The sequence below is a fragment of the Amblyomma americanum genome, chromosome 8 (genome assembly GCF_052857255.1).
Source record: "Amblyomma americanum isolate KBUSLIRL-KWMA chromosome 8, ASM5285725v1, whole genome shotgun sequence".
NCBI lineage: Eukaryota > Metazoa > Arthropoda > Arachnida > Ixodida > Ixodidae > Amblyomma > Amblyomma americanum.
Window position 1 is genome coordinate 33,317,627 of NC_135504.1, and position 26,406 is coordinate 33,344,032.

The 26,406-nt window shown below is 48.2% G+C and overlaps 1 protein-coding gene across 3 annotated transcripts in view; it reads left to right on the forward strand.

Annotated features, from left to right (window-relative positions):
* The first annotated feature begins 6,032 nt into the window (after window positions 1-6,032).
* Window positions 6,033-26,406, forward strand: part of LOC144101282 (receptor-type guanylate cyclase Gyc76C-like) — a 329,269-nt gene continuing 308,895 nt past the window's right edge. The window contains exons 1-2 of one of the 3 annotated variants that reach the window (XM_077634378.1): window positions 6,033-6,302; window positions 6,597-7,183. The gene's annotated coding sequence lies outside the window, so the exon portion shown is untranslated. Of the gene's footprint in view, window positions 7,184-26,406 lie in introns of all 3 variants that reach the window. The other 2 variants (XM_077634377.1, XR_013307978.1) reach the window with 2 other exon arrangements.

Here is a 26,406-nt window from a genome sequence, read left to right on the forward strand (position 1 = left end):
TGTGGTAGCACTTAAGTAGCAATTCTCTTAAAAGAGGTCGGTATAATTTCCCGCAGATGACCATCCATGTATTAGGTATAGCAGGTACTTTAGCTTATTACACCGCCTAGGTCGGGGATGTTGATCAAACATCCATCATCCTCTCCGTGACAGCGGCAGTTAAGCCTGATCGGAATTAGGCACCGGGCTGACCGCAGGCAGGCAGAAAGTGGCTGTACGTATTGACAGGTGCCTTCTATAAGTGTTGCGCGGCCCGGCCGCCCCCTCTGCGACGCCTAAGGGCAAGGATTAATGGGCCATTCGGCCAAACATGGGCGTGGCCTTTGTTGACCACGGTCGCCGCGGGGCCGCCAAGTGCGACTCCTAATTGACGTGTCGCTCTTACGGCATGCAGTGCAGCGGCACCGTCTCGGCTTTATCGTGTTTACAAGAGTGGAACCGCTATAGCTGACAGAGCCGCATGTCTTCATTTACTCTGGGCGAACGGCGGGGACGGCCCTTACAAAAACTTCTTTAGGCAGGCTATAGACTGTCCATAGACTTATGTCTATAAAGTCTATGGTTCTGTATACACGAAACATAGAGAATAGTCTATAGGCAGTACAAATCCTATAGACAGTCTATAGACAATCTACAGATTTATGGCCATGCACTTTTAGTAGGATTTTGTCTATAGACAAAAGTACTATAGTACTGTAAACTATAAGTAGACAGAAATATATATCTATAGGAAGGCAATAGAGTCTATAAGAAGTCTATAATATGTGTGTATATCATTTGTATAAGGGGGTGACCGGTGGTTGAAGAGTATAGCCTAAGCCCTCGGCAGAGGAAAGTGCACCAGCGTTACAATATTACTTTAGACACTCTATAGACCGTCTACAGCCTTTTGTCTGTAAAGCCTGTAGATCTTCTATAGAAAATTTCTATAGACTACCCAAGCAGCACAGGTAATCGACCCAATATTGGACACATATTGGCAAAGCCCGGGCCAACAAAGGACCAATGTGAAACCACCCATTCCCAATATTGGGCCAATTACCTGTGCTGGTTGGGTAGTCTATATATATATATATATATATATATATATATATATATATATATATATATATATATATATATATATATATATATATATATATATATATATATATATATATATATTACACATTCTATATCTAGAGATTTATTTCCACACATTTTAGGTAGACTTATGTCTAAGGACAGTCTACAGACTATGAATAAACAGCAAAATATATACAGCACGGTAATAGAGTTTATAAGAAGTCTGTAAAGAGTGGTAAGATGGAAACGAGTTGGTATAGGTGCATAGTGGGTGGAACAGCGCAGCCGGACGAAATACAGACAGAAGAAGGAAACAGCACAGACGAGCGCTGTACGTGTTGTTTCCTTCTTCTGTCTGTCTTTCGTCCGGCTGAGCTGTTCCACGCAATGTGCATTACAGAAAGTCTATAGACACTTTTTATAAGGGTCGCGGACGGGCTAAGTGGGCATGGGAGGCGAAAGCAAGGAATTTTAGACCGATGTTAAATATTTTCAGCACACTATATATACTGTCTTGTGCATACATAGCAATATGCACACGACAGCAACGCTGTCTTGCTCATATTACTACTGCTATGAGCAAAAATTTAGTAATGGGCTCATGTAACTGAAGGCCTCGGGAGAGCAAAGTGCACCACCGTACAAAACGTCTTTTATACAGTCTGTAGACCGTCTGCAGACTTTTGTATATAAATGTTATATATACTTTCTATCATGAGACAAATCCTATAGACAAGCTATAGACAATATATAGATTTGGGGCCAGATCTATACATATGCGTTAATACTAATGACGTCGGCGAGGCACGAAAGCACCAAGCACTGATGCCGCAATATTGAAAGCAAGTACACAGTGACGTCACTCGATGTAGGTGAAACACATTTCCTGCTTGGATGTCATGCTGCTAGAAATAATTTAATTTGCGGCCAATACAAGAAATATCGGTACAGTCGCTGACTATGTGCACTCGTTTTGAACACTTTTTTTTTCTTGCTTAGAGAAATAAGATGCAAAACTATCATTCTTAAAGCACTGAGTAGTGGATGAAGAAAATGCATCGGTACAGGTGCGCCTAGAAGCACTATTCAAAGATATCATTCCATTACAAGCGCTTTAGACGAACCAGCAGCTGTTCTTATATGTGATATGCACTGTGAGTGCAGAATAAAGGTGGCAAATAAATGCAGGCGCGATAAATTGGATCGATGCGGATGAAATGCGATTGCATTTTTCTTTCGCTCGCGAATCTACTCCGACTCTGATTAAATTCCACTTCCGGTTCCATTCCTTTCTATTCCAACTCTGAATCTATGCCTATTCTGTTCGCTTCTTTCATTAATTTTTGCAGCGTCATTCGTCGCCATTTTCATATGAGCTGAGTCATTCTTAGTTAAGGTAGAAGGAGCGGATGCTGGTTAAAAGGTGGCAGATGTGGCCACTTACCAGGAAGGGGAGAAAGGCAGGTGGGGGAGAGGAGGGCGGTTGAAAGGTGCCATGTGTGACAGGTGAAGGCATGCGGTCACCTGCCAGTTGTGACGACGGCGGAGCCTTCCACGGCAGCGTCATCCAAAAGATGAGCATGATGAGCGAAGCCGTGACTTTGAAGCCATTTGCTCCCTTCATGCACAGTTGCTGCAGTGTATACGTCTGAGCGAAGAGGCAAAGACGGCTTTACGGGGGAATTTGGAGGCCCAGAAGTCCCAAATGATGGCTATTGAACTCGTGGAACTAATTCGTAATTTGAAATAAACAGCGTGAAGAGAATTCAAATACAGATCAAAGTGCATGAGGGAAAAGTGCTCTGCCGACACGTCCAACTCACGGTGCTTCTTTCAGTGCATTAAACTAAAGCCATTTTAATGCAACCGACGCGGTGGCACAGTGGTTGCGGCGCTCGGCTGCTGACCCGAAAGACGCAAGTTCGGTGCCAGCCGTGGCGGTCACACTTCGATGGGGGCGAAATGCTAGAGGCCCGTGTGCTGTGCGATGTCAGTGCACGTTAAAGATCCCCAGGTGGTAGAAATTTCCGGAGCCCTTCACTACGGCGTCCCTCATAGGCTGCGTCGCTTTGGGACGCTAAACCCCCATTAACCAAACAAAACCAAAAGTTTTTCCTCCTCCTTCTCTGCGCGAATTGCCGTCACAACGATGGTATAGAAGGCATCAACATCTTATAAACCTATCGTATTGCCAATAAATAAGGCAATATGGTGTCGCTGCGAATTTTTCTAGCTCACAATTAGTGATTGGCTGGGTCCCGTTTCTCGCGCAGCTGGTGAAAACAGCGTCTCCACTGGCAGTTATACATGTGCAAGATTCACAGAGCTATTCGTACGCACATTAGTCGGAGATTTGAACTGCTTTGGGAAGCTTAGTTGATCTCGGCCACACCAACGGTGCAGGCGAAGCAATAGTGAAGCAATACAAATTTTTTTTTTTTTACTTCGAGCCGCCTCCGCCAACTTAGCATAAAGAGCAATAAGCCGGATACCGCAAGAACGTCACAGGAAACGGCTCAGTCTTCTATCAACCGCACCCGTCCCTCAGACAGGGAACAAGCATACCTCCTCGGTAAAGTTGTAACACTTCCCTGATGCTATGCAACTTCCCATGGCGTGGCACTGCTCACTGTTTCAATAGTCTCAACCTTCCGGAGATCACGGAGGATACATAACACGTCCTATACTCATGCGACATTCTCCCCTAATTTAATTTACCGTCCTTCCCTGAGCGTTTGGCTTCATCCAGTCTCGGAAAATGATTAACGTGTCTTAGTGGGCAAGCGCTTAATGTGAAAGCATGACTAGTGCCATTACGAGAAAAGCTGGTGGCGTGTGTGTACTCGCAAATAGTACAGAAAATCCTACAGCGATGCATGAAAAATATGGTGACGTCTTCAAGCGGTCGCATGATGCACATAGCAAGCCGAGCACCGCCTCTTCAGACAGTACGTTACATGCCGTTAGTCTATATATACCCACTACTGGCCTACCTCCATATGGCGCCAGTTTTCCCGGCATTCGTACCAGAATTGTGACGGAACCATTAGTCGTACAGTGCTCCAGGTGGTGTCATACGGTTTCAACGTGGCATATAGCTTACATGTGCGAGTCAGATTAGAGGCTAGACTGCGACAGGGATTAAAACTGACGTCATATGTACCTTCAGTTGTATGCCTTGCCAGGCTTTCATACTAAAACTGTCATGCAACCGTTCGCCGTACAGCATTCCGGGTGGTGTCATACGCGCACGTGTGTGTGGTGTCATATTTAGAAAAAAAAAAAAACTCATTGCCTGAAATAAACTCAGCTCGCAAAGCGCAACCAATTCGTCTTGTGTCCACGACATGCTTTCGCATTCCCACACTTAGGCAGTCTTCTTGTCTCTGCCTAATTTTTTTCTCTGGGCACTGGCCCCGAATATGTCTTTCCTCCTCTTCTTGTGATCTTTCCTGGCTTGTTTTTTTTTTAACTTACACAGGAGGCTAAGCTAAATAATTTTATTGTACACGGGGAGCTTATTAGCTATTCCCAATACTTATTGCTACTTGCTTTCTTGTTGTATTTTTCAGTCATTTTCCGCCTTTTTTTTTCTTCAGCACTTAAAGCAAAGAAAAAAAAGAACGTTTCTCATCATTCACTTGGTGCCCGGGATTCGGGGCCCTAAAAGACAAAATAAGTAAAACAGAAAATTTAAAGTTTGCTTTCTCGAACAACTTCGCCGCAGAGTTAAAATGACACCTTTACGATCTCTTTCACTTTGCTAAGCCTCGCGGGTACTTTCCAAGTTTTTGTGTTCTGTCCAAAGGTGTTTCAGGGGGCACGCTACAAATTACGTAAGCTAATCAAAATCACAGCGCTCGAAAACATCGTGGCAGACAACGGGGTACTCCTCGGACGTAAAGTGAGCGCGTTTAAATTGCACGGCGACGCACCCTAAAGGCGTAGGTTTGAACAGCGTCTAGAGTTTCAACTGCGTCCGAGAGGCGTAGTAAATTAACGCCCTGTCCAGCAAGCTTCGGTGTCTTGCATAATGAAAGCCGGAAACTAGTTGGCTGCCTTCCTGACGCCGTAATATGAGTTTCTCTTAGCCGTGTACAGGCTCCAGAGTTGCACAAGAAATATTTAACGGGACAAGGGACGCCTAGGCCTAGGCGTTGCAGACGGATAAAAATATGCGCGCGCAGCAGCAGCAGACGACAGCGGCGCCGCCATTTTCTTTTCCGTGGCCTTATCAGCTGTTTCACGTTTCCTCTAGCCAGTTACTTCAGCCTCACAGCGCTAAAATTGGAAGGCGAGGCTGTGTGAGAGCGTATGCTCGCTCATTCCATGCGCTTCGGGTTGTGTGTGCAGAAGATAATGAAGAAACAGAAAAGAGAAATTGTGACAGCGCGGCGGGAAGTATACAAAACTTGCGCCCAATGAGAGAGAAAAAAGAAAACCGGCCTCGCGCGTCGCGCTAACCGCGCTGCGCGCGCGCGCTTTCCGGTCGAGCAACCGAACCTCCGCCTTTTTTTCCCCATGCGAACCACGCGGCGGTTGGCCACGTGGTGAGGAGGCGGCAACACCACGTGATCAGTACCTCTGGCCACGTGGGCTATCACGTGGTCGAAAAGCGCGCGGCAGCGCGCGCGCGCGTTGGATTCGCGCCGAAAATAAGAGGAGGAGAGATGAAAGGGGAGAGAGAAGTACGAGAGCTCGCGAGTGGTGGCTGAGGGCGAGGGTATAGCGCGCACGCGCGCGAAAGGAAGGAAGGAAGAAGGGAGTCTGGGGCGGAGAGTAGGGGCGAAGCAGCGGTGGCTGCTGTGGCTGGTTTGGGCTGGCTTTTTGCCTCTGTTTTAATCGCAGTCCGGAGGTTGGTTGCGCTCCTTCGTTTCAACTCTCCACTCTCGCCGACAACACCTCTCTCTCTCTCCTCCTCCCCCGGTCCGCCGGATTCTTCAGCTTTCCCCCACCGCTCAGTTAGAGTGTTTGTCTTTTGTGCATCTGTTGCCAGCGGCTGCTGAGCGCGCTCTCTCTCGCCAGGCCCCCTGGCAGCAGGCGTCGCAGCACGCACACCAAGTGCTACTCTCATCGGGGCGGTCGGGGTGCCCGGTCGTACCGCCGCGCGAACTTTCCTGCGAGTCCTTCGGCCACGGCCGCACCAGTGGCGTGGAGCCCGCCGCTTTGCAAGGAGAGAAAGTGTTTCTCGCGGGTCCCGGCAACTCTTCTTCCCCCCGCAGAGGACGACGTGTTGTGTGCGTGCGTCTTTTCTCTTTTTCTTGTTCGCTGAGACCGCTGCGGCTGCCGGCGGCTACTAGCGGCTAGCCAGCTATGGGTTAGAGCGAGTGCTCGTCGACGCAGTCGTCGTGTCGCCAGTTTTTTTTTCTTCTTTAAGTAGCGCGGGTTTTTATTTTTGCGCTATCTCGCGCTCGTTTTGTTTCTGACGCTTGTTTCTAGTGTTTGAGACGACTTGCTTGGTGGTGTCGCGTTTTGGTGATGCTTATTATCGTCGTTCGTAATCGCTACCTTCTTGTTTATTGACGGGATAGAGAGGAAGAAACGAAACAAGGAAGGAGGATTTTCGACCCGTGCTTACCGGAGAGCGAAAGGCAGCGAAAAAACACGCACCAAAAGATCGAAAACGCCCTTCACCTGAGCAGCGTCGTATTCATCGAACGAGTGTGCGCCCTCTTCGTGGCCGCTACAGGTGGTTTCTGCGCGAGTGTGTTCTGTGTTGTGCGCGAGCGGCGCTGTGCCGATTCCGCGGCCTGCCTGGATCGGCGCGCCGTCGGTGCGTCGTGGCGGCGGATAGTGGTGGTGATATCTCGCGCTCGCTCAGCGACCGCCGCACCGACGAGTGTGTCTTCTCTGTGTGCGTCGCGCTTTGGAAAACATGATACGGGCCGCCTCTCGAAGGCGCCCCCGTCGTTCAACCCCGACTGCCGTCGCTGCTGCTGCAGCCGACTTGTTGTTCGCCGCCGCTTAGTGGTAGTAGTTGCAAACAGCAGGCGCTGTGCCCACATGACGTGGTGCGGTGACGCTATTATGACCGGTCGGAATTCCATCGCAGCCGCCGTCGAGATCGCTACGACGACGTCCGAGCCGGCACCCGGAGGCATACGTCTCTGAAGACTTCGTGAGTATGCCTTACTCTAACTGCACGGCGTTATAATGCTGCGCTGGACGGCGCGAAAGTTAATTATTGAGCGGCGCGTACTCACTTGCTGGCGCTGAGCGAATGCCGTCGCAATACAGGAGCCGAGACTAGTCAGCGTTCTCGGGGAAACCGCAGACGACGTTGCTGCGGATCCGAGCAACGCAGACGCGTTCGTGCGCTTCGTCGCACGCCCCCCTCGCAATATCGTTCCGGGTTGAGGTTTCTGGCGTCGGCGATCTCTTTCTTGCCGGGGAAACTTTAGGCATACGAAGCTCGACGTTGTCGTCTGCTCGAATTCTACTGGTGACGGTCTAAATGGGGGGGATCGCAAGCGTTCTTTTCAAAAACTACGCTTCTATCGCGCAATCGCATGCTTGTTTTCATTTCGACCGTGAAATGTCGCCGTACCGATGGGGGAAGAAGTAGCCTAAGTCGCGCCTGAAGTGGTGTGGCGCTTTTTGTTTTTTGTTTCATCGAGCCGCGCTGGTTTCGTAAAAGTCGGCTGGTTCGCGTATGCGTTTTATCATGTTTATTTTATTAGTTGCGAGCAGTGCACGGGCGCGCCGTGCCGATTAGCAAGCCGCAAGCAGCAGCAGCTTTGCACAAGGCAGTAAATAGTGACGAGGGGGGGGGGGGGGGGGGGCGGCCATGTTTACTGGCTCGACCTTCTTTTATCTGTCGTCGTCTCTCGACGAGCGCTTGGCGCGCGAACAAAAAAACTGCGTTGCAGCGGCGGTGGCGACCTTCCGGCTCCTTAATGACGACGCGTGCGGCCAACTTCAGCGCCGGCGGACGCGGTTTCTTTGCGTAGCGACTAAAAAGAGGCGCACTCGTGCGCTATCTGTGCTTTTAAAGCGACTCGGCGGTGGTCGTTCGGTGCAATCGTTCCGCTGTCCCTCGCTCAAGCGGTGCGATGTATACGTGTGCCGACGGGTGAACTGTGAGGAGACTGCCAAGGTGTTTCCAAGAGCAGTTGTCTTGTAGGTGCAGGGTGTGTTTTATTTATAATAATTTGTCTTGCATTCCTCGAACCACACGCTGACGCCGACCGAAAAGCGATGTGCTCAGATGTCGAGTTTGCAGCTGTTGGAGGGCGGGCTGCTCGCAGCTGACTCGATGCGGTCTGCGCAGTTCTCCGGGGCATAAAACTTCGATCGGCGTTCGAAGACTGGAAATCTCGGACAAATATCCTGGCTCGGAAAATTGGCTTGTATCAGGTGGAATGTAAGAGAAATAATTGGGAAAACAGCTTCTCAGCACTCCGCATCGTGTAGGGAGTTCTTGACGCAGCATGAGTTATGGCCCGAAAAATGCTGAAATTAGCCGGATGCCATTGTAATATCTGAGGAAAACGGGCATTCCAGTGTGACTGGAAGTCTCCACAAGTAGGCGTATTTCACTGTTGAGATTCATATTTTGGGCGACAACGATGTTTGGAAAAGCAGTGCTAAGCACACGCTTTACCGATGGGCACTCACATTTGTTTTTTTTTTTTAGCTAACTGCTTGTGCTGAAAGCAGTGCTTTGTGCATGCTTACCCTGCTAAAAGAAGCGATTGGCGTTTAACTTGAGTAGTTTATTCCCACCAAGACTGCATAGGATTGTAGGGTTTAAACTTGGGTGGCAGGCAGCTTGACAAGCTCCAATGTCCACTTAACATTCCTTCTTCGGAAGGAGCCCTGGCGAGACGCTAACATTGAGCTTTGGTTGTGCTTTGACCTGTGCAGGCAGGGTAACTTTTAACTCTGGCATTCGAGTTTTTTTCAATGCTTGCGGCATACAAATAACGCATAAAGCGAGAAACGTAAAAAAAATCTATGTTCCGTTTACACACGTTATTGTGCTTTTGCAGTTTCTAAACGCACTTTGGAAATAAACGGCATTTAAGTTGGGGGGGGGGGGGGGGGGGGTAGGCGATGTGACATAGTTATGCTGTAGAAAGGCGACGAAATACGGTGTCGTTCCCACATTTGCCCTTACACTCGAAGGAATTTCGCAAGGAGTGTTCAGCTGAAACATGCCTAAAGTATGACATCGCTCCGCGAGCTCGTTCATCAGGTTGCCTCTCTACACTTTAATGATTCATAGAAAGCTCTTGGAAACACCGCTGAAGGGCAGCCATAGATAGGCATGTGCTTCGCACGAAAAGGTCAGATTTTGCTAGAGGTGGATTCGCGTTACTAATGGCCAGCAACAAGCATCTGCGTCTACTTCGTACTGCTACTGATATCGCCGTTGCTAAACGTGCAGCACTTGTCAAAAATATCCAGGGAGCCGAGTTTGACTCTGGGCTTTTCGCCAAGGCTCGTTTTGCATCTGACACAAAGGTCAATAGCTCCCGATGGGGAGGACAACTCTTGTGCTCAAATAAGAAAGAAGAGCTTAGGAGGCCCATTGTTGCTTGCAAGAGCCCCACTACGTGATTGTCAGTAATTCTGATTTGGTGGGTAACAACTTTGATTAAAAAGTCCTGCACAGCTTTCGCCGACGGGGCCTTAGGTCTCACACGTGGGGACGTCGAGGTGTTGCCTCGCCGTCGCCTCGCGGGCCTGCTGGACGGCCCAGAGTTGGTCCCCGAGACTGGGGCTGCGCAAGGCAGCGGCCCACCGCGGCGGGAGGGTTCCGGAGCTGGCACCGTCAGGGTTTTTGCTACAGGCCCTAAGCATGTGGGGTAAAGTTGCTACATCAGTGTGGCAGACCTTGCATATATTCGTCGGGTATGTTCCGGGGTAGAGTCTGTGGTATTGTGCCGGTTTGGGGTACGTGAGCGTCTGCAGTTGTCTGAGGGCCACCGCGTGCGCCCTGTCCAGCTTGTCGTTGGGCAGAGGGAAGGTTCGGCGGGCCAGGCAGAGGGCCTTGGTAATTTCGTTGTAGCTGGTCAAACAGTCTTTGGTGATGTCCCATGGACGACGGTCGCCGGCGCGGTTCGCGAGCTCGCGCGCATTGGCGTGTGCCGTCTCGTTTCGGTTGCAATATGTGTCCGATACTTCTCCCGTGTGCGCCGGGGACCACTGGATTCTAGCTTGAAAGGCTTCCTCCCACTGGACTTTTCGATTGCTCAGGATTCGGGCCGCTGTCTGTGAGATCCATCCTTTGGCGAAGTTTTTGACCGTTTGTCGCGAGTCGCAGAGAACTGTGGTGCACGTCGGATCCGTGAGGGCGAGGGCCACCGCCGCTTCCTCCGCTTCTTCTTGCGCGCTCGCACTCTACACTTGCCGCTATGCGCGTTTCGCCACTCGAATCGACGACCGCAACCGCGAATCGCGAGCGTCCTGCGTATTCCGCGGCGTCAACGAACCTTGTCCCCGTTTCGTCTCCGTGGCTGTGTAGGAGAGCTCTGGCCCTGGCCACTCTTCTTCCCCGGTTGTGTTCTGGGTGGACGTTCCGTGGAATCGGGTCGACTCTTGGGGTTTGTCTGATCGCGTCCGGAACAGCGACTTTCTGGCCTTGTTGTGCATGGTAACGTATGCCGACACTTTCCATGATCTGGCGTCCTGCTCTCGTGCCCGCTAATCTTTCTAGTTGCGAAGTGCGCTGCGCCTCGGCGATTTCGGTAAGCGTGTTGTGATGCCCCAGCTGGAGCAAGCGTGGCCTGGGTAATTTATTTAGAAAGGCTCCATCTTTGTGCGAATACCGGAAACGCGTCGTTAGGTCGTTATTGTGTACTTAAAAAGGTTGCTCGAGAAGGTGCCTCATATTTTTCCGCGTTTGATAGAAAAATCCTTTTTGCTGGCAATAATTGAAATCTGCAGGACTTGCGTACCGAGGACTAAATAGCGTTGCCTATGTGAGGCCTTCTCCGGAAGGTTGCCGATTTAGTCGCGATTTTATCAGCTCTTGCCCGGTGTTTGTGGGTGTTTGGTGCTACAGACTCTGCCATCTGCGAACCTGTGCCTACAGCTGTACCCGCAACTGCATGCACGGTTGGTCCATTTTTGATCATCATTATCGACAGCGGCATCGCGGCTACTGCAGAGCTAGGGCCTCGACCTGCATTTCTGTTATCACTATATTTTATGCAGTAAGTTGCATTGAACATCTGCTGTGCTCCATACTTCGCTCCATGCTGCTGCCGAGGGTGTGCTCAAAACTTGCAAAACTTGCGGTTTCCTTTGTGGTGCAGACTTGGTTCCAAACAGCGCCTCAGGAATGCATGGTACTTTGTGATGTGCTGCAGGCTTTCTTCAAAGCTGCTGCCCAGACTTACACATGACTTTCCATCAGTGCTGTAGACACTGGTTTATGCTCTGCTGCAGGCTTTCCTGACGGTTACTATCTAGACTTGCACTCGACTTTCCATTTGTGCTACAGGCACTGGTGCAGGCTGTGCTGCAGGCTTTCCTGAATGGCTTTCCATCTGTACTACACACACTGGTGCAGGATGTTCTGCATGCCTTCCTCAAAGCAGCTGTACAGACTTGCACACTACTTTCGATGTGTGTTGCTGGCTTTCCCCAAAGTGGCTGTCCCGACTAGCACATTTCTTTCCATCTGTGCTGCAGGCTTTCCTGAAAGCAGCTGTCCAGTCTTGCACATGACTTTCCATCTATGCTCTAGGCTTCTGAAAAGTGGCTGTCCAGATTTGCACATGGCTTTCCATCAGTGCTGCAGACATTGGTTCATTCTCTGCTGCAGGCTTTCCTGAAAGTTACTGTCTAGATTTGCACTCGACTTTCCATCTGTGCTGCAGACACTGGAGCAGGATTTCCTGAAGGCTGGTGTCCAGAATTGCACATGACTTTCCATCTATTCTATAGACACTGATGCAGGCTGTGCTGCATGCTTTCCTCAAAGCTGTTGTTCAAACTTGCACATTACTTTCCATCTGTGTTGCTGGCTTTCCTCAAAGTGGTTCTACAGACTTGCACATGACTTTCCATTTATGCTGTAGGCTTCTGAAAAGTGGCTGTCCAGACTTGCACATGACTTTCCATCTGTGCAGCAGTTGGTTGGTTCAGGCAGTGTTGCAGGCTTTCTTGAATGGTGCCACCCAGACTTGCACATGAATTTCCCTGTGTGCAGCAGACATTGGTTGGTTTAGGCAGTGCTGCAGGCTGTCCTGAATGGTGCCACCAAGACTTGAACATTAATTCCCCTCTGTGCTGCAGACACTGGTCAGGCTGTGCTGCAGTCTTTTCCCCAAAGCTGCTGTGCAGACCTGTACAGGACTTTTCATCTGTGATGCAGACTTTGGTGCAGGCTGTGTAGTGGGCTTTCCTCAAAGATGCTGTCTAGACTTGCATATGACTTTCCATCGGTGCTGCAGGCTTTCTCCAAAGCTGCTGTCCAGACTTGCACAGGGCTTTCCATCTGTGCTGCAGATTTTGGTCCAGTGAGTGCTGGAGGTGTGCATGTGCCTATTCTGCTGTGCTGCAGGCTTCTCTCAAACCCGTTGTCCAGACTTGCACAAGGCTTTCCATCTGTGCTGCGTTCTTTGGTGGAGGCCGTGCTTCAGGCTTTCATAGCACTTTTCTGCTTCGCTGCATGCACACTCTCCTTCACGCTGGGCTTCTCATTCAGGCTTTTGTTTGAATTTTGAGCTGTGCTCCAGAACAACCATTTGCTGATACGGTGCAAAGAGCGCATATGGCGACTTGATCGACACTGGAATGACTGTGCGGGATATAAACGCCTTGTGTTATTTTGGTCGTGTTGACTTCAGGGAATGGAAGTAATGAATGCTGTTAGCATTCCTTTGAAACGATGTGGCGGCGGGGGTCGCTCGGCTCGACTTTTTTTGCCATTTATTTGGTGTTCAGACAATATGATCTCAATATATACTGTTTTTTTTTTAAATACATGTTCCAGCGGCTTTTAGTCACTCCTACTCTCAATGCTAATCTTGTTTCTTTAGGTCTCTGCTCTGTTTTTACACCAACACTCCTCCAACCGTTTTTTTAGTGGTCTACCAAAGACATATGCACAATACCCTCCGTTATCTCCGCGCCCTGGAGCTCCGGGGATACAGATTGCGCCTGCATCATACTTTACATCCTGACAAAGTATGCGCAAGTTTTTCTTCACATTTACAGTGAACTGTGGTGAATTATCATCTTCGACATATTTGTCTTTATATAGGCTGTGCGTTCTCAGTATCTGTTACTGCCAGCAAGCACTGCTATTAACTAGATCAATTTCTTTAAGCCGATCCCAGAGGACGATTTGTATCACCACAGATATTGCTCGAAACTATTTATAGCTCGAAACTATTTATTGCTCGAAAGTATTTATAGAGTAGGTCCCAAAATACTATTTTATTCGTCCTGTCGTAATGACAGATTTTTCAGTAGGGCATCGAGGCCGCCTGTTGTCGCGACAGAACTGGTTCTAGCCCTACGACGAGGACTGCAAAGAATTCTACTGTGACGAGAGTTTCTGCTGTTGCAAGGCCAGGTCTCGAAATACTGCACAATATGTTGTGACGTCCGAAAATTTTCTATTGTGTTTTAACGGCGTCAGCAGACAGGAAATGAAGTGTTCAGAACTGACGACGTGCATGGACTATTTGGGCACAAAGTGGACACCACGAAAACAAAACTGCAGTCGGGGACGGCCGAGACTCGGTTGAAGTGACGATCTGAGAAGATTCCTTGGAATAACTAGCTCACGGCCTGCCCCATAGAAAGAGTAATTGGAGGTAATTGAGGAGGGCCATTTATTGTCCTCGACCGAATTCCATTCGTCCGATGACGGTGATGACGCCGACTCTACCCGCCTTTGTTCGATGTAGTATATGCTCAGTGAGGCGTGAATTTTTTACCATGTCGCAAGTTCCTCAAAGCAGCGTATGGTTGTGCTGTGTCAGTTAACAGAAATTATTCAGCAGGCACTAAGGACTGCTTTTTAGTCTAAGTAGGCCGTCCGAACTGTCGGATATAAATTGAATTCCATAATAAAAAAAAAATGTCGCAAAAGGATAGACACTTCCATAGGATTAAAATCTCGTCGTGAGCTGTCGGGTGGTATGGTCGGGGAGATGGCGTTTTCGACCCCTTGCTCTCTGCTTCCAAAGTTCATGAGGTGTCATGTGGGGCAGGAAAAACAATAATAAATCAGCACGAACATTAACAAATAGAGAGCCTACAGCACGGCCGAATCTCGCCTTCAGGTAATTACGTAAAAATATAAAATAATTGGTTTTTTGGGGAAAGGAAATGGCGCAGTATCTGTCTCATATATCGTTGGACACCCGAACCGCGCCGTAAGCGAAGGGATAAAGGAGGGAGTGAAAGAAGAAAGGAAGAAGTGGAGGGCTCCGGAATAATTTCGACCACCTGGGGATCTTTAACGTGCACTGACATCGCACAGCACACGGGCGCCTTAGCGTTTTTCCTCCATAAAAACGCAGCCGCCGCGGTCGGGTTCGAACCCGGGAACTCCGGATCAGTAGTCGAGCGCCCTAACCACTGAGCCACCGCTGCGGGGCTACGTAAAAACGTCCGCCCTTGCTTTCTGTAGGAACTGCACCGCTGACTCTTTTGCGCGTATACTTTGCTTGTATATCCCTTTCTCCAGTTCTTTCATCCCTGTCTGAGGCCGCCTAAGCACGGCTACTTCGTTTCTTGACCGCAGCGGTGGCCCAGTGAGGTCGAGCATCCGCCTCGCATGCGGGAGGTACAGGGTTCGATCCCCAGTGCCGCCGGGTACCCACTGGTGATACAACGGGCACAAGCTTTCCCCTGGCCTGGTGCTCGGCTTTTTCATGGTGAAATGCTTGGGAAATGGGTTTTTGACCCCACCTTGGGCAAACGAAAAATACCTTGTGCCATGGCGCTCTTTGGCCGCAGATGCCCTTGCGCCATAAAAATTCACTATCATCATCATTCTTCGTTTATTCAGTGTTGTAATGTCAGGGTACTGATTCTCATTTATTGATGGCCTCGCTGTGCGGATTGACAGAGGTAAAAGCCTGGCTCTGGTCTTTAGGAAAAACGCACTGACCGCCTAATTACGTCTCTTGAGGTGGACCTATTCTTCCTTTCTTCTTTCACTCCCTCCTTTATTCCTTCCCTTACGGCGCGGTTCAGGTGTCCAAAGATATATGAGACCGGTACTGCGCCATTTCCTTTCCCCCAAAACCAATTATTATTATTATTATTATTATTATTATTATTGTTATTATTATTGGCTGTCATTATTTTGTTCCCACTTGGTGAAGGCAGGTGTAAATTCTAAGTGTGCTTCCTTTGCGGTTGAGAGTGGGGACAGCTGTCTTACAGCCAAAGTCCTCCACTACGGTTGAGCTGGAGAGGAGGAAAGACAAGAAGAGGGAAGTTAACCGAATGACTGCTACGACTGGCTACCCTGCACAGAGGAAAGGGAAACGGCTAATGTAAAGGCGAAGGAGACGAATAGAGAGCCGGAGCGTTGTGGTAAAACCTGCAGAAAAAAACAAGAAAAAACAAAAAAAATGCATTTAAGAGAGAGGGTAACCGTTAAGTGGTCGTTACCTCTGCTGTCGCAACGGTTATCCTACGAACGAAGTCCTCCACATCGGAGTTTATGCATCGCGGGCTACGCGGATGGCCGCGTAATGAGGGTGTTGGTGGAAGCTCTTTTTGTGTCACTCATTGTTAAGCAGCGCGCGCTACTGTAATCCGCCTCTGCTTTGCGGTCCTCTTTGCGGGCGTTGAAGGGCTTGGCTGTGGTCGCGTGCGCAATGTAAAGGGTGTTTCGTTTGAATGGTTTATTCCACGCAGCTGCGACAGCCAATATGTGCTAAACGACGATGCGATAGTCAAGCCGTCGCAATTGAGCTCTCGCCACTCAATAGACGCATTGACATTTCACACGCGCGCACGCAGACGCATTTCATTAATGCGAAAGCATTACTAGGCTATGTCACGTGTTTCGTGTCTGCAACAGTTGTCCGCACGATTAAGTCCTTCCGTTAAGATATATGTGCAAAACGTTTGATTGTTTTATATAGTGCGTCATGAGATCTTGCTGTAGGAAAAGATTGGTTGATGAGTTGTGACTAGTTAATTAAACATGAAAATTACACTCAGACGTCACAAGAACCACGGACGTCGACATAACATCTGGACGTCACACGATGACGTTATGGAACGCGTACTGGCGTCGTGTAAAAAAAAAACCCTGTTCTACGTCACATGCACTGACGTCACTGCGTCTATACATAGAAGCAATGCAATGCTTTCGCATTTCTCCAATGCTGGTCGCCGCAGTGATCTCAACGTTTTTATTGAACGTACCGGCAATCTAAAAACAAGTACGCCTATATGGGAGTGAAAAGGGAGTAGCCTGTCCACTATCGCACCCACTTTTATAAAAGGGTTTGCGCTAGAGGACAGCTTACTCCCTTTTTTACTCCTTTTTGTTTAGAGTGTGCATAAAAAAGAATCAAGTGCCTCCCAGATTGGGCACGTCAGTGTCGCAGCGGTGCGCGATCAAAGCCGAAGTGCATGAAGCGATGTAAGGCAGTACAACACAATACAGTGCAGTGAAACTAATATAACGCTAACGTTTGTGATAACGGAGTTAAACCACAAAAGTGGCGCGTACTGAATGGGACACTGCTCGGAGCGGCTTCTCAGCCAACCCTCCGCAGCAGATTGCACTGGGAGGCTTATTCCGGAAAGCGCTGCCACCATGTAAAGTTTGTAATCTGAGGCAGCAGCTGTTCGTATATCTCGCGTTTCTCGAAAAGCGCATCTACTCCCAGGCAGCCATTCACGTTATCGCACTTCTCGCGAAACTCATCCGAGCTCCATTTCTCTCGGTCTCTTGCTTGTGTACCAGCAAGCGGTGCGTGTAAGGCACGTTTTACTTTTTTTATATGACCCTTCAAACTTATGCCTATTGCTTCGCTGTCTTGTGCAAGTCACGCCTGACGGAAGTGATTTGTCGCATTGTCGGAAAGCGCTCAGTTCGTTCAGTGCGATAACAAAAAATAATTAAGGAAGGGAGAGGGGGGTAGGGGAGTGAGTGTTGCAGGCATGGCTGTGTACCGATCCTCACCTGTCGCCCTTTTTGTGGGAGATGAGACGCATTCTACGCTGTGTGCACGCCTGCAGTCACGAAGGGAGCAAAAATGGCGTTCTAACTTTTCTCTTGAAACCGTTCCATTTGAAAAGAGCGTAGCGTGACTGTGTGGTTTTTAGGCCTAAATGGAAAAGAGGAGAGGGTGGGTGTGTTGGAGAGAGAAGGGTAGAAAGTTAGACAGGATGTACATGTGTTTTAAAGCTCTGGCCCCGACCGCTTTCAGAGGATAGACGTCGATGGATTCGATATAGAGGAGATGAGCACAGAATAAGGCGCAGGTGCTTTACAAAGGATAAGTCGAGAGGAGTGAGTACGGAATACGGCGCAGGTACTTTACAAAGCATAAGTCGAGAGGAATGAGTAGAGAATACGGCGCAGGTACTTTACAAAGGATGAGTTGAGAGGAATTAGTACAGATACGGCGCAGGTACTTTACAAAGGATGAGTCGAGAGGAGTGAGTACAGAATACGGCGCAGGTACTGTCTAGAGGAATGAGTACAGAATACGGCGCAGGTACTTTACAAAGGATGAGTCGAGAGGAGTGAGTACAGAATACGGCGCAGGTACATTAGAAATGATGAGTCGAGGTGAGTGAGTATAGAATACGGCGCAGGTACTTTACAAAGGATGAGTCGAGAGGAGTGAGTACAGAATACTGCGCAGGTACATTACAAAGGATGAGTCGAGAGGAGTGAGTACAGAATACGGCGCAGGTACTTTACAAAGTATAAGTCTAAAGGAGTGAGTACAGAATACGGCGCAGGTACTTTACAAAGGATGAGTCGAGAGGAGTGAGTACAGAATACGGCGCAGGTACTTTACAAAGGATGAGTCGAGAGGAGAGTACAGAATACGGCGCAGGTACTTTACAAAGGATGAGTTGAGAGGAGTGAGTACAGAATACGGCGCCAGGTACTTTACAAAGGATGAGTTGAGAGGAGTGAGTACAGAATACGGCGCAGGTGCTTTACAAAGGATAAGTCGAGAGGAGTGAGTACGGAATACGGCGCAGGTACTTTACAAAGGATAAGTCGAGAGGAGTGAGTACAGAATACGGTGCAGGTACTTTACAAAGGATATGTCGAGAGGAGTGAGTACAGAATACGGCGCAGGTACTTTACAAATGATGAGTCGAGAGGAGTGAGTACAGAATACGGTGCAGGTACTTTACAAAGGATAAGTCTAGAGGAGTGAGTACAGAATACGGCGCAGGTACTTTACAAAGGATAAGTCTGGAGGAGTGAGTACAGAATACGGTGCAGGTACTTTACAAAGGATGAGTCGAGAGGAGTGAGTACAGAATACGGCGCAGGTACTTTACAAAGGATAAGTCGGAGTGAGCACACAATACGGCGCAGGTACTTTACAAAGCATGAGTCGAGAGGAGTGAGTACATAATACGGTGCAGGTACTTTACAAATGATGAGTCGAGAGGAGTGAGTACAGAATACGGCTTAGGTACTTTACAAAGGATAAGTCTAGAGGAGTGAGTATAGAATACGGTGCAGGTACTTTACAAAGGATGAGTCGAGAGGAGTGAGTACAGAATACGGCTTAGGTACTTTACAAAGGATAAGTCTAGAGGAGTGAGTATAGAATACGGTGCAGGTACTTTACAAATGATGAGTCGAGAGGAGTGAGTACAGAATACGGCTTAGGTACTTTACAAAGGATAAGTCTAGAGGAGTGAGTATAGAATACGGTGCAGGTACTTTACAAAGGATGAGTCGAGAGGAGTGAGTACAGAATACGGCGCAGGTACTTTACAAAGGATGAGTCGAGAGGAGTGAGTGCAGAATACGGTGCAGGCACTTTACAAAGGATGAGTCGAGAGGAGTGAGTACAGAATACGGCTTAGGTACTTTACAAAGGATAAGTCTAGAGGAGTGAGTATAGAATACGGTGCAGGTACTTTACAAAGGATGAGTCGAGAGGAGTGAGTACAGAATACGGCGCAGGTACTTTACAAAGGATGAGTCGAGAGGAGTGAGTGCAGAATACGGTGCAGGCACTTTACAAAGGATGAGTCGAGAGGAGTGAGTACAGAATACGGCTTAGGTACTTTACAAAGGATAAGTCTAGAGGAGTGAGTATAGAATACGGTGCATGTACTTTACAAATGATGAGTCGAGAGGAGTGAGTATAGAATACGGTGCAGGCACTTTACAAAGGATGAGTCGAGAGGAGTGAGTACAGAATACGGCTTAGGTACTTTACAAAGGATAAGTCTAGAGGAGTGAGTATAGAATACGGTGCAGGTACTTTACAAATGATGAGTCGAGAGGAGTGAGTACAGAATACGGCTTAGGTACTTTACAAAGGATAAGTCTAGAGGAGTGAGTATAGAATACGGTGCAGGTACTTTACAAAGGATGAGTCGAGAGGAGTGAGTACAGAATACGGCGCAGGTACTTTACAAAGGATGAGTCGAGAGGAGTGAGTGCAGAATACGGTGCAGGCACTTTACAAATGATGAGTCGAGAGGAGTGAGTACAGAATACGGCTTAGGTACTTTACAAAGGATAAGTCTAGAGGAGTGAGTATAGAATACGGTGCAGGTACTTTACAAATGATGAGTCGAGAGGAGTGAGTACAGAATACGGCTTAGGTACTTTACAAAGGATAAGTCTAGAGGAGTGAGTATAGAATACGGTGCAGGTACTTTACAAATGATGAGTCGAGAGGAGTGAGTACAGAATACGGCTTAGGTACTTTACAAAGTATAAGTCTAGAGGAGTGAGTATAGAATACGGTGCAGGTACTTTACAAAGGATGAGTCGAGAGGAGTGAGTACAGAATACGGCGCAGGTACTTTACAAAGGATGAGTCGAGAGGAGTGAGTGCAGAATACGGTGCAGGCACTTTACAAAGGATGAGTCGAGAGGAGTGAGTACAGAATACTGTGCAGGTACTTTACAAAAGATAAATCGAGAGGAATGAGTACAGAATACGGCGCAGGTACTTTACAAAGGATAAGTGGAGAGGAGTGAGTACAGAGTACGGTCCAAGTACTTTACAAAGCATGAGTCGAGAGGAGTGAGTACAGAATAAGGCGCAGGTACATTACAAAGGATAAGTCGAGAGGAATGAGTAGAGAATACGGCGTAGGTACTTTGTAAAAGATGAGTTCAGAGGAGCAGGTATAGAATACAGCGCAGGTACTTTACAAAGGATGATGCGAGAGGAGGGAGGATGCGAAAGGAATGTTTGGAGAAACTCTTGCAAAGCCGAATGTGCTTAGAAAAGTAACGTAATTGGCTTCTCGCCGCCGATGCCCTGCTGGGCATGGGTGGCCATCAAGCCAATAGCTGGTCGGATCTACGACGTTGCTGTGCCTATAGAATGTCAAGGCCTCGCGGAGAGGAAAAAGAGGATGAGAGTGTGAGAAAGAGCAAGGCAACGAGAGAAGGACGAATAGCTCGGTTCTCAAAATGACGGCTCGTTTCCGGGTTCGCAGTTTATGACATCAGGCACCCGGCGTCACCAGGTGTTGGGCAACCACCACACCGCCCCTATGAGTACTGTCGCGCTCATCACCCTCCGCGCTTAATACCAGAACCCGGATGTAGTGTGTTTAATGAAACTTTCTTCCTCTCTCACGCATTCGATTAACCGTACCATACACCATCGCTGGCTAGTTCGGCAAATGTCGCCTTCGGAAAGCTGTCGATGAGCCGGGTTCGAGATATGTGCGGATGTGATGTAAAATTGACGTGCTGAGGCTTAGGGTACACAGTCGATCAAATAAAATTTGGTTACTGACGCGTGCTTGTATATATTTGTAGCACTAGCTTCATCTTTGTGCATACAGACTTTGTGGACGATTTCATGGAAATGGAGCAAAGGAATAGACACCGCCGCTTACAGAATGGTACTAATAGAGACACGTAGGCAGGATTTTTTATGAGAGGCCCAAGGCATTTTGGGGGGGGGGGTCATTGCTGGGCATCACATGACCAACAAGAGCGCTGCCGAAAATATTGGGGGGGGGTGAATTCTGATTTCGGGCGAAGGGGGTTCACCCCTCTCCCTGAAACCTGGAAACGTGCCTGTACGGGCATACTTTACATACCACGCCTAATACAACGAAACATCAAAAGGAAGCTGTAGTGCGTACAGTATTGCAGCCAGTGCTTCTTCACGAAAGCTATGATATACTTGTTATGTATAAACAAGTGCACTAACCCTGTCGACGTGTCCCAAGTCGACAGACGACGCACCGGAAATGGGAACATTGTAACAAAATTCCAAGGGGTACAAAGCAGCGTATTCAGCCAGGTGACCGCGAATTAAACAGGAAGAAGAACTCCGCAGTTGGGTCGAAAGGAACCGTGAGGGTTCATTGACCAGGTCATGTTGTTAGTCAATGAACTTTATATTTTCTCGGCTCATTTTATGGAGGTTCTTCTGTCGGTAATGTCGCCTCTTAGGAATCGAGATAAAGCATCTCCAGTGCATACGAAATTCTACATTGTGGCCTCTGCCCACATTTATGTATATGCCCAGCTGTTATAGAAAGCGCAGATGTGCAATTGAGTTTACATTATGCACGGATGTTTTTCTGTCCATTGTACATGGGTGGCTTGGAAGGCGCTATATGCCCGGTATGTTTCAAACCGGAAGTCTCGAATCCTAGCGTGCATGCTGTCAGAAATTTTAGCGCGCTGAGAATAACGTTTTTGTAGTCTGTTTACACTTTGAGGTGCCTTTATTTAATTGTCATCAGGCGTCTCGGCCCTCTTTATTGCACTATGCGTTCACGGATTTCGTACTTCTACTACCTCGTAAAAAGCGTACAGGGGCTATTAAGTTCGTTGAACCAGCATTTAGCCGCGGTAAACTTTGCAATCCATGCGTAAAAATAACGGCAAAGATAAAATAAAAGAGGACGCCAGCAACAGTCGTCTATAAACAGGCCCAAAGCCAATTGATAAGTAAGCTAAAGTGGGAAAATTCTCGAACATATTTTATTAACCTGCGAGCGTACTCGCAGTGTTTTCGACGTTATAACAGCTGTCAGAGAGAAATTTCTGTTCATTAGGCGCAGTCGGCGAAGTGCATTGTTACGGAACACTGTCGCGTTCATCTGCTCGACAACGTGAAGGCAATGCATAGGCCGGCTGGCAAGTGGGTGCTATCGCGCGGGTGCCTCACAACAGTTTCTTTATACATTCCATAGGCAGTCCTTAAAGTGTAAAGTGAAAATTTATGAGACCCTCGCAATGTCTTTAGACGCACCATAAGCGAGTTGGAGACTGTGGATTGACATTTCTTCTGAGTGTGCCACCGAGGTCAACATATTTGCGAGGCTTAGACATTCCGTACGCTGTCTGTACACTGTATATAGAAAAACCTTGTAAGTCCTTCTCAACCATTCCTTTACGAAGCGTCATGATTGCGAACAGCGCAATCGGAGACACACATACACACACAGTGGTACGAAGAATGAGAGCGAACACAGCGGTTTGTCCCACTGTGTAGTCTCAGATTCCGCTGTTTACTTGATGGTGCTTCATAACCAACTAGCCCGCCAAAATGTCTTAACGAATTTTTACGCACTCTATAGCCAGGGTATAGATTATATCGAAATTGTTTATCTTTGGCATGCCATCTGTGACCATGTGATGACCTAGGTGTTTGGTGTGGAAGTTGTCGATAGGTGCATGAGGAAACGTCGAAGGGAGGGGGGGATGGGAGGTAGGGGAGGGGCGGCATACAGCAAGGATGTAGACGTGCCCGCCCTTACAAATATGGTCTATAGACAGTCTATAGACTTCTAATAGACTGTGTTGCCTTCCTATAGATATTTATGTCTATTTATAGTCTATACACTTTCTATAGAAAAAGTATACTAAAAGTGTATGGCCATAAATATATATAGGTTGTCTATAGACTGTCTATGGCATTTGTATTGCCTATAGACTGTTCTCTAGGGTTTGTCTACGTAGTCTATGGACCTTATAGAAATAAGTCTAGGGGCAGTCTATAGACTGTTCTCTAGGGTTTGTCTACACAGAGTCTATAGACTTTATAGACAGAAGTCTATGGACAGTCTCATCATCATCATCAGCCCTACTACACCCACTGCAGGGCAAAGGCCTCTCCCATGTCTCTCCAATTAACCCTATCCTTTGCCAGCTGCATCCACCCTTTGCCTGCAAACTTCTTAATCTCATCCGCCCATCTAACCTTCTGCCGCCCCCTGCTACGCTTACTTTCTCTTGGAACCCACTCCGTTACCCTTAAAGACCAGCGGTTATCTTGCCTTCGCATTACATGCCCTGCCCAAGCCCATTTCTTTCTCTTGATTTCGACTAGGATGTCATTAACCCGTGTTTGTTCCCTCACCCACTCTGCCCGCTTCCGATCTCTTAACGTTACACCTATCATTTTTCTTTCCATGGCTCGCTGTGTTGTCCTTAACTTAAGCTGAACTCTTTTCGTTAGCCTCCACGTTTCTGCCCCGTAGGTGAGTACCGGTAAGATTATGCTGTTGTACACTTTCCTCTTGAGGGAAATTGGTAAACTGCCACTCATGATCTGCGAGAATTTGCCATATGCGCTCCACCCCATTCTTATCCTTCTAGTTATCTCCCTCTCATGATCCGGATCAGCTGTCACTACCTGCCCTAAGTAGACGTATTCCGGCACCATTTCTAGGCTCTCGCTGCCAATTGTGAACTGTTGTTCCCTTGCTAGGCTGTTGAACATTACCTTGGTTTTCTGCATGTTAATTTTTAGACCCATCGATCTGCTCTGCCTGTCTAACTCGTTGATCATGATTTGCAGTTCACCTCCTGAGTGACTCAGCAAGGCAATGTCATCAGCAAATCTCAGATTATTTAGGTATTCTCCATTTATTCTTATTCCCAACTCTTCCCAATTCAGGCCTATGGTGCAGCGATGGCGTAGAGGTAGAACATCCGCCTCGCGTGCAAGAGGACCGGAGTTCAAATCCTGGTGCCGCGCAATTCTCCACCGGGTTGAAAAAAAAAAAAAACCGCGTGTCGATGGAATTGCATAACCAGGCCTGGAGTGCGGCCTTATCTCGGTGACCAGAACCGACAACGCACTCTCTCACCAGAACAGGATTTGGCCACCCTGGTGTAGTACTTGGCCACAACCTTCTATGATCAAACCAATTAACACCTTCTATGGACAGTCTATAGACTATCTAAAGATATTTTTGTAGGAGCGAGCTCCCACAGTCGCCCATCGCCCCCCGTAGTCAGCTTCGCTGTCATGCACGGTTGACGTGGACGGCTAGACGAGGGCATTGACTTTTGGAAAGGAACGGAGCTTGCAGCGGCAGCAGCAGGTGCTGTGAATACAAACTATCAAAGGCCCGCGAGACCGCGCGTCACAGTCGTCAGGTGGGCTTCCGGTGATTCATAATCGCCGGTTCGCCCCAGCAGTGATCACGCGCTGAGGAACGCGCGCGGACTCAAACGCGACAATGCGAGATTGCTCTGTTTTCATAATCCAACTTTCAGTTTTCTGCCAGTGCACTGAATTGAAATGTGCGGTAAGCGTTCCCTGCTCACGAAATTATTCCGGAGCCCTCCGCTACGATGGTCTTCGTATAGTGTGCAGTGACTATTGGGCACGCAGAATACCTCTAACCAGGTGCAGTTTCGTTTTACTAAGTTTCTCGTGTCGGAGGGGCCAGTAAAGTGTTTAATCTCTGCAGGGCTGGAGGATTTGATCATGATCCTGAAATTCGATGTAGATCTTGATTGGGCACATTCTGCTGCCCTTAATGGGTCGTTGTGGAAATCACTTGACCAGGAAAACCGATGGAACATCACTAGACACCGAGCCAAAGAGGCTGAATATTATGCGGCTTTCTAGGACGCAGCCATCTAAATGTTAACTATGTAAGCTAATATATCGCCAAGGTCCGGTCGAGACATCCAGTCCACACAGTCGTGGTCCAGGCATGGACGAGACATGGCCAAACAGTCCAGAAGGTGGTAACAACTATTGCCAGGCTGTCATGGCACCTCTTGGGCATATTTTCACTTTCGGAGCAGTCTTTAGTTGGCGAGTGCTTAGGGGCCGTCGGATGTACTCTAGCCACGAGGTGTGTGTTCGACCGTCCTCCGTCGCTCCAGTTGCAACACTGGGATTTCTGTGCGCTCTGTATGACGTCATGTCGCGATTTGCCGTTGGGCCACAGCCACCAAGGCTGCGCGGTGGTTTTCGATGATTTGCTGGTTTAACGTATTCATTATGCGGTCAAAAAATGACTCACTTTCTTCAATTCGCTTCCTTCTCACGACAGGAAAGGTCCTTGTAGGTCTTAAGTCTTAAGTAATGCCTTAAGTCTGAAAGGAACAGCTTCAATTGACGGAAATTTCATTGAATTGATGAATAAATTTTGTATTCGAAAATGAGGGCCCCGAAGCCGTTGGTTGGAGAGGTTTATACAAAGGAGCGCGCAATCCGCCTTTCTTCACGAGGTGTGGCGCCCTCTGGCGAAAAAACTTGCTACTGGTTGAAAACAAACACATGAGGTACGCAGGCGCGATGCGATTCGACTCAGCGCTAAATGCGCCTGCCGCCATCTATCGCATGCGCCTGTCACTAACGTGAACGGCGCATGCGCTGTAGCAGCTGGTGGTTTGTGTTCAACTAGTGGACCTGGAGGAGGAAAAACACACATGCGCGGAGCGGCCGTGTGAGTAAGACGGATAGGTGGGGAATCTTGAATGCCATTAAGCTCCGCCCCTCGCCCTGGATCCCAGGAAACTTGGATATGTTCCAGCAACATATAACATAAGCATCCCCAAATGCCATTTAGAGGGGACATGTTGGCACGCCTCGGAAGTGAAATGAGCGCAGCGCAGAATTTCTTAAGCGAAAACAAATTAAAGCAAAGAACGCCCGAGAGAGGGCCTTACTAAACAGAGGGAAGTCCCCTGGCAGAGCGAGAAGAGTAGAGGATAATAGCTCAGGTGTGCGAAATTACTCAGAAAATGGAGCCTACCTTGAAAGTAACGTAACCATATTCTTTTCGTGAACGCATCGTATAATATTTCAACTCCCGTCGAAGTAAGCGAAAAAAAGTGTCACAAAATAACAAGATGCAAGTCCATTTATTTGCTCTCATTTTGTATAGGCGTTTCTGCACCTATAGGACGCGATCACTTTCATTGCCATAAAATGCGTGCAATTTGTAGGGAACAATGAGTCT